The following is a 9307-nucleotide window of genomic DNA, read 5'->3' on the forward strand; positions in this document are numbered from 1 at the left end:
ATATATACATGCATATAGGTATATATGTATACATGAGTGTATATCCATAAACATATATATATATATATATATATATATATATATATATATATATATATATATATATATATGTGTGTGTGTGTGTGTGTGTGTGTGTGTGTGTGAGAGAGAGAGAGAGTGTGTAAGTATATACACATATAGAGATAGATAGATAGATAGATAGATAGGTACACATATATATAAGTATATATATACATACATCTCTCTCTCTCTCTCTCTCTCTCTCTCTCTCTCTCTCTCTCTCTCTCTATATATATATATATATATATATATATATACATGTATATATATATATATATATATATATATATATATATATATATATATATTCATATATATTCATATATATGTGTATATATAAATACATATATATACATATTTATACATATATACATATATATATATATATATATATATTTATTTATTTATATGTGTGTGTGTGTCTGTGTGTATATGTATATATATATATATATATATATATATATATATATATATATATATATATATATATATATATACATACATATAGCATCATCATCATCGTTAGCCTGGGTCAATCCACTGCAGGACGTAGGCATCTCCCAATCTTTTCCATCTTTGTCTGTCTTGCGTTTTTGGCCTCTTTATGTTATCTATATTCCGGTCTGTTACTTTCTTTGTCCATCTGCTGTCTTGTCTCCGACATATGTGACCTGCCAATTGCCATTTTTTCTTTTTGATGTTCCCGAGTATATATTCTACTTTTGTCTGTTCCCTGATCCACGTCGCCCTCACCCGATTTCTTATACTAATTCCCAGCTTCAACCTTTCCATCCCTCCCTGGGCATTTATTAGTTTCCTCTCCAGTAATTTAGTTGTAGTCCACGTTTCTGATCCATAGGTCATAACTGGGGGATGAATTGGTTAAAGACTTATCTTCTTAAACATAATGGCAAGGAGCCTCTTAGTATGCTACTGTGTTTGCCAAAGGCGCTCTAGCCTAGACTGATGCGTCGCTTAATTTCCTCTTTGCTAGATGTGTTTGTCTGTATGAGTTGCCCTAGGTATATATACTTGTCTACCACCTCTACTGCTTCACCTTGAACATGTATCTGTTCGAATTGAACTCTACAGTTGAACGTGATCTTAGTCTTTTTCTTGTTCATCCTAACTCCGACTTTCAGGCTTTCTCTATTCAGATCATTTATTAGTTGCTGCATTTCATTTACAGATTCACTGAAGAGAACAATATCATCTGCAAATCTTAGATTGTTCAGGTATTCGTTTTCGATTTTTATACCTTTCCCGGTCCATTCTAGCTTCTTAAAAAATTTCCTCAAGTCAAGCTGTAAACAGTTTTGGTGAGATGGTATCACCCTTTCTAACACCTTTCTTAATTGGGATTTTATCGGTTTCTGTGTGGAGCTTGATGGTTGCTGTCCCATCTTCGTATATATTTTCTAATATTTTACAATATACCTCCTCTACTCCCTGTCTTCGAATAGCTTCTTGTCATCATCATCATTTTGGGGCTAACTCCGGCAGGGGTGCATAGCCACATCCACCTTTCGTTTCCACCTACGAGGGTCCCTCATGGCGAGCCGCCAGGCAGGTCCCGGACCATCTGTAGTTCCTCACGACAGGTTTGATCGATCTGCTCAAGCCACGACCTTCTCGGTCGCCCCACAGGCCTCCTCCACCCAGGGTTGCCTCGGACAGAGAGAACCTGATGGGCAGGATCATCCTGCAGGAGTCGAGCCAAGTGGCCATAGAGCCTGAGTTGGCGATCACGGATTGTGCAAGTAACAGGTCCTGTACCGGTTTCACGGTGCAGCCGTTGGTTGGACACATGGTCCCGCCAACTGTACCCCATGATCAGGCGCAGGGATCTGTTACAAAAGGCATCAAGACGACATTCCAGAGCACAAGATAGTGTCCAAGTTTCACTACCACAGAGTAAAACTGGCAGTATCAAGGCCTTGAAAACACGTAACTTGGTCCTTCTGCACAGGTACCGGCATCTCCAAATACTCTTGTTGAGAGATTTCATGACCCCTGCTGCAAGGCCAATCCGTCTACTGACTTCCTGGTCTGACAGCTCAGAGTCGGGAACTGCACTACCGAGGTATATAAAGCTCTCTGTGACTTCGATGTTTTCACCGCAAGCATGTACCGACAGCACAGGGTCTCCTAGCAGGCCCCCAAAATCCTGGATCTTGGTCTTGGTCCAGGAGACCTCTAGCCCCAGGGGCTTTGCTTCATTGCTAAATGCATCAAGAGCCGCCACTAGGGTTTCCAGAGATTCAGAGAGAACGGCAATATCATCAGCAAAGTCAAGGTCTGTAACCTTGATATTACGCAGAGTTGCTCCACAGTGACTCTGGACAGTAGCTCTACCCAGTATCCAATTCATGCAAGTGTTGAAAAGTGTTGGTGCAAGAACACAGCCTTGCCTCACACCTGAACTAACAGGGAAGAAGCTCGACTGGCCCCCACCACACTTTACAGCACTTTCAGTGCCTGTATACAGGTTTACTATTAGTCCAATAATCCTTGTTGGAACTCCTCTTAGCCTCAGGATCTACTAGAGTGATACGCGATGCACCGTGTCAAACACCTTCTTGAGGTCGATGTAGGCTGCGAGCAGTCCACGTCCGAACTCACGACGGCGCTCTACAATGACTCAAAGTGCCAGGATGCGGTCTATCGTGGAATTACCAGGAGTGAATCCAGATTGCTCTGGCACTTGGTGACTTGACAGGTGGTCTCTAATATGTCTCAGTAGGATGTGCGCGAGTACCTTGCCTGGTACACTGAGTAGTGTAATGCCTTGGTGATTGCTGCAGTCCCCGTGATCCCCTTTCCCCTTCCAGAGAGGGATGACCACACCCCTCACCAGGTCAGGGGGAAAGGTACCAGTCTGCCAGATGGCAGACAGGACTGCATGCAAGCACCTTGCCATAGGTTCTCTACCAGCCTTTAGCAATTCAGCTGGGATGCCACAAACACCTACTGCTTTACCTCTCTTCAGTTTGGTTATCACCCCTCTGACTTCAATCAGGGAGGGTGGATCCTCACTGATGGATGGGTCTGGCAGAGGAATCTCGACATTACCCGCATCCATGTTAACTGTTGGGGGATCAACCTTATACAACTGCTGAAAATACTCAGCCCAATGCACACGCACCCCATCAGGATCTGATAATACCTGGCCACTTGCTGAGCGGACTGCAGTCGTCTGTGAGGAGGGCTTGGAGTTCGGCTTTCTCAGGGTTTGGTAGGCAGGACGAAGGTCATTTACTAAGAAATGGCTTTCGACCTTCTCTGCAAGATTACCGATAAACTGTTCCTAATCCCTTCTCAACAGTGACCTAGTCCTGCGCACAAGAGAACGGTGCAAGTTGCGATCCCCTGACAATCGAGCCGCACGACAAGCATCTGTGGCTGCCAGTGTCTCCTGCGAGATGAAATTCTGTCTTGCTCTTGGGCGTTCAACAATGGATTCCTGAGCTGCATCAAGCGTTTCACGCTTGGAGGTATCCCACATATGAACAGGGTCTGTCAGGCCTTCGAGTGCTGTGGGACAACCAGAGATTGTAGTGCCCTCTCTGAGAACCACTCAAATATTTTATCCAGATGGGCACTATCTATTATTTCCAAGGTGTGGTTTCTCCAATATTTACCTTTAGAACCCACACGATAAAAGATGAAGAATCATACAGGGTATTATGATCTAATTTCAACCTTAGAGGTAACTGAGAGAAGGAGTAATATCAAAACACTTAATAAGCTTACAAATTTTAGTTAACATTATGAATCATAAATCATTACACTTTTACAATAATATAAACATACATTTACCAAAATGTCCAGCTACTCCAACTTGTCACTAGTTGGTCTTCTCAGCTATCTTCTTTCTTTTTTTTTCATCCATATCCTGGGCTCCCAAAAGATATTTGCTTTCATTCTTGTGCACAGCACCAGGAATAAATAAATCCAATCTTCAGCAAAACCATAAAAAAATAAAAATATAAACAAAAAATAAACTAAAAAAATAAACAAAAGAATAAATAAAAAAAATAAACCCATTCCTAGAAAAGAAACAAGATTCTAGTTTAGGAATAATAAAACAATATAAAGTTATAAATCTAAATAAGTCATTTCTTAAAAGAACAAAATATATCTTGCAAACAAACAAATTACGTATAGCATTTATGTTATTATATATGATCTGAGTAATTGTATGCACATTCAAGTAAATTTTGACTAAACATCATTTTAATAGTATACAATTATAAATGTTAAGAACACTTACGCTTTGAATGGGTTTTAAATTCTTAATAATAATGAGAGAGACACATCGGGATGTTGTTCAGTGCCATGTGCCAGCCTCCAGCTGTGAAGAAGACATACTATTTATCTCTAATTTCTAGTTTGATCTCCAATATTTACTTTCTTTTGTTCTATAAATCAAATATATAGTATCTTATGACTTTATTAATTATATAATTACAGTTGAACATTCTTTCTTACCTCGGATATTTCATGATAATCTTAAAGACTTTCAGGCTGTTGTATGGCACTCTTCTCTGATCTCTTTCTCTCTCTCTCTCTATGATTTTAGCAATAGTATCAGGCTTTAGTACTGTATATATTTCAAAATTTAAAGTCTACTCAGATCACATATAGTACAAACATATAGTTCTTCTTTACCTATACATGCATAATTTTCAGAACTTAATTGAATTTATTCAATAACAAAAATAATACATATTGTTTTCTTAATCAAAATATAAATTATACAACCTTAATTTAACGGTACTATTGACATATAACAGTGTACCCTTTAAATAAAGAGAATGTATGGTGGGGTAACAAAAAAACTTAGTACTTTGTGTGGTAGACTATTATACTTTACAATTTCTTAATCTTAATAAAAAAAGATAACATAGAAATATATAAACTTTATGTAAAACGAATAAAATAAAGTGTTATCTTTCTATAGAAATAATTAAGTACTTTATCTTACATAGCTACAGACAAAAAAACTGAGGTATATATGAGTAATACATATGCATAAAGACCAAGTGAGGTATATACAGGGTGGTTTCAAGACGAATTTTTTGGTCATTCTAACTTCACATCCCTTGTGCTCATTACAAGATAGCCTCGGCAAACCCCCGGGCACACTCGTCCTCCCTCAATCTATCCAAATGGAACACCCTAGCATGTTCATTTGGGCGATGTGTGTATTTTTATACACTGATATTATTTATGCGTATGTGCGCCTTGTGCTCACATAGTTGTTCACCCGCAAATGCCCTAATTACTACGCATATGTTCATTTCGTGCACATGCACATGAAAGCTTACGCTTTTACAATGCTCCTATGCACATGCTATGCATACATACATTATGCACAACTACACCCATGCGCCTGCATACACATATATAAACATACGGGCGCTTCATGTGCACATACATATGTATGTACTCACCTACACTTATGCGCACGCATTCATGCGCACATACCTTTTATACATACTTATGACTATGAATACCCATATGAATATACATATATATTCATGCACACAAACATACATACATATATATATATATATATATATATATATACACACCCATACATATATGCACATATATACATTTATATACATATTCATACATATGTACACCTACTCATACATATACACACATATATCCACATACACATACAGATATCCACATACATATATCCACATACACATACATATATCCACATACATATACATACATATATCCACATACATACATCCAAATACATATATCTACATACATACATATGCATATATCCACATACATACACAAACGTACTCGTATACATATATACACATATACATACTCGTATACATACATACATACATATATACATACATCCATTTATACATACACACATAACTACCCATACATATATACATACATACATATACCCACATGCATACACAAACACTTATACTTATACACATATATACGCACCTCCACAGAAACATTTATGTACATACGCATACACATACTCGCACATACATATGCATTTATATACAAATACCCATATGAATATATGGGTATTTATATATATTTATATATGTATATATACGCACATATATACATATCTACGTATATATTGCTTCTCTTTCACATACACACACAAGGATATGTACACGCAATTTTGCATACATCAGCACACTGCCGTGTATACGCACTTATACTCGTGCACAAACGTTTGAACAGCGTCTGCGTGAGCGCACATACGCACTCCATTATGATGAGCCCGTGCATTATAATGTGCATAAATTGTAGGCTTGCAGCATAGGGCTGGGGGAAGGCGGATGATATGGGAGAGGAGGATTTAGGACGGTGTTGGAATGGGTAAGGATGGGGTTAGGGGTTAGAGGGAGTTAGAAAGGTGATTTTGTATCTGGCAGTTTTTCGGAGAGGTGTCGCATTTTCGGAGAGGTGTCGCGGTTGCCTGCGCCCTCGGTCCCACGGGTCGCGGGGTCAGCGTCTGGCACTCGATTGAGGTGCCATTGCTTGAATTACGCTTTGTTAATACATAACTTATCTGGTGGGACTTCGGTCGGATGGCTGATTATATTTGTCGCTTTAAGGGAATCATGTTTAGACCTACCTGATTTTGTGATGTACACGCCCTGCCAGGGTTTGCTGCTAACTGGCGGTTTAGCTCTTCCGTAGGGACTCTATTTGAGGGGAAACTGAACTGGAATAACCGTGCGATTTTGCAGTTGCTCGGCGTCCTGTGGGTATGGGGATCGGTGATGCTTGCCATTTTCTAATATCTTAATTCGGTATTCTTTTCCTGGTGGGGAGTGATTTCTTTCCCTTTATATATATATATATATATATATATATATATATATATATATATATATATTATATATATATATATATATACATACACACGCATATCTAAATATATGTATATATATATATATATATATATATATATATATATATATATTTATACACACACACACACACACACACATATATTTATTTATTTATATATATATATATATATATATATATATATATATATATATATATATATATATATATATATATACATATACATTTTGGTATATAATTTTTCTGAAGAGGAACTCGTGAAGAGTTCTAAACGTTACGATTCCTTTTCACTTCTTACTGTGGCTGTTTACATACATACATACATACATACATACATACATACATACATACATACATACATACATACATACATACATACATACATACATACATACATACATACATACATACATACATACATACATACATACATACATACATACATACATACATACATACATACATACATACATACATACATACATACATACATACATACATACATACATACATACATACATACATACATACATACATACATACATACATACATACATACATACATACATACATACATACATACATACATACATACATACATACATACATACATACATACATACATACATACATACATACATACATACATACATACATACATACATACATACATACATACATACATACATACATACATACATACATACATACATACATACATACATACATACATACATACATACATACATACATACATACATACATACATACATACATACATACATACATACATACATACATACATACATACATACATACATACATACATACATACATACATACATACATACATACATACATACATACATACATACATACATACATACATACATACATACATACATACATACATACATACATACATACATACATACATACATACATACATACATACATACATACATACATACATACATACATACATACATACATACATACATACATACATACATACATACATACATACATACATACATACATACATACATACATACATACATACATACATACATACATACATACATACATACATACATACATACATACATACATACATACATACATACATACATACATACATACATACATACATACATACATACATACATACATACATACATACATACATACATACATACATACATACATACATACATACATACATACATACATACATACATACATACATACATACATACATACATACATACATACATACATACATACATACATACATACATACATACATACATACATACATACATACATACATACATACATACATACATACATACATACATACATACATACATACATACATACATACATACATACATACATACATACATACATACATACATACATACATACATACATACATACATACATACATACATACATACATACATACATACATACATACATACATACATACATACATACATACATACATACATACATACATACATACATACATACATACATACATACATACATACATACATACATACATACATACATACATACATACATACATACATACATACATACATACATACATACATACATACATACATACATACATACATACATACATACATACATACATACATACATACATACATACATACATACATACATACATACATACATACATACATACATACATACATACATACATACATACATACATACATACATACATACATACATACATACATACATACATACATACATACATACATACATACATACATACATACATACATACATACATACATACATACATACATACATACATACATACATACATACATACATACATACATACATACATACATACATACATACATACATACATACATACATACATACATACATACATACATACATACATACATACATACATACATACATACATACATACATACATACATACATACATACATACATACATACATACATACATACATACATACATACATACATACATACATACATACATACATACATACATACATACATACATACATACATACATACATACATACATACATACATACATACATACATACATACATACATACATACATACATACATACATACATACATACATACATACATACATACATACATACATACATACATACATACATACATACATACATACATACATACATACATACATACATACATACATACATACATACATACATACATACATACATACATACATACATACATACATACATACATACATACATACATACATACATACATACATACATACATACATACATACATACA

This window comes from Penaeus chinensis, chromosome 22, assembly GCF_019202785.1.
Source record: "Penaeus chinensis breed Huanghai No. 1 chromosome 22, ASM1920278v2, whole genome shotgun sequence".
In the NCBI taxonomy this organism is placed as follows: domain Eukaryota; kingdom Metazoa; phylum Arthropoda; class Malacostraca; order Decapoda; family Penaeidae; genus Penaeus; species Penaeus chinensis.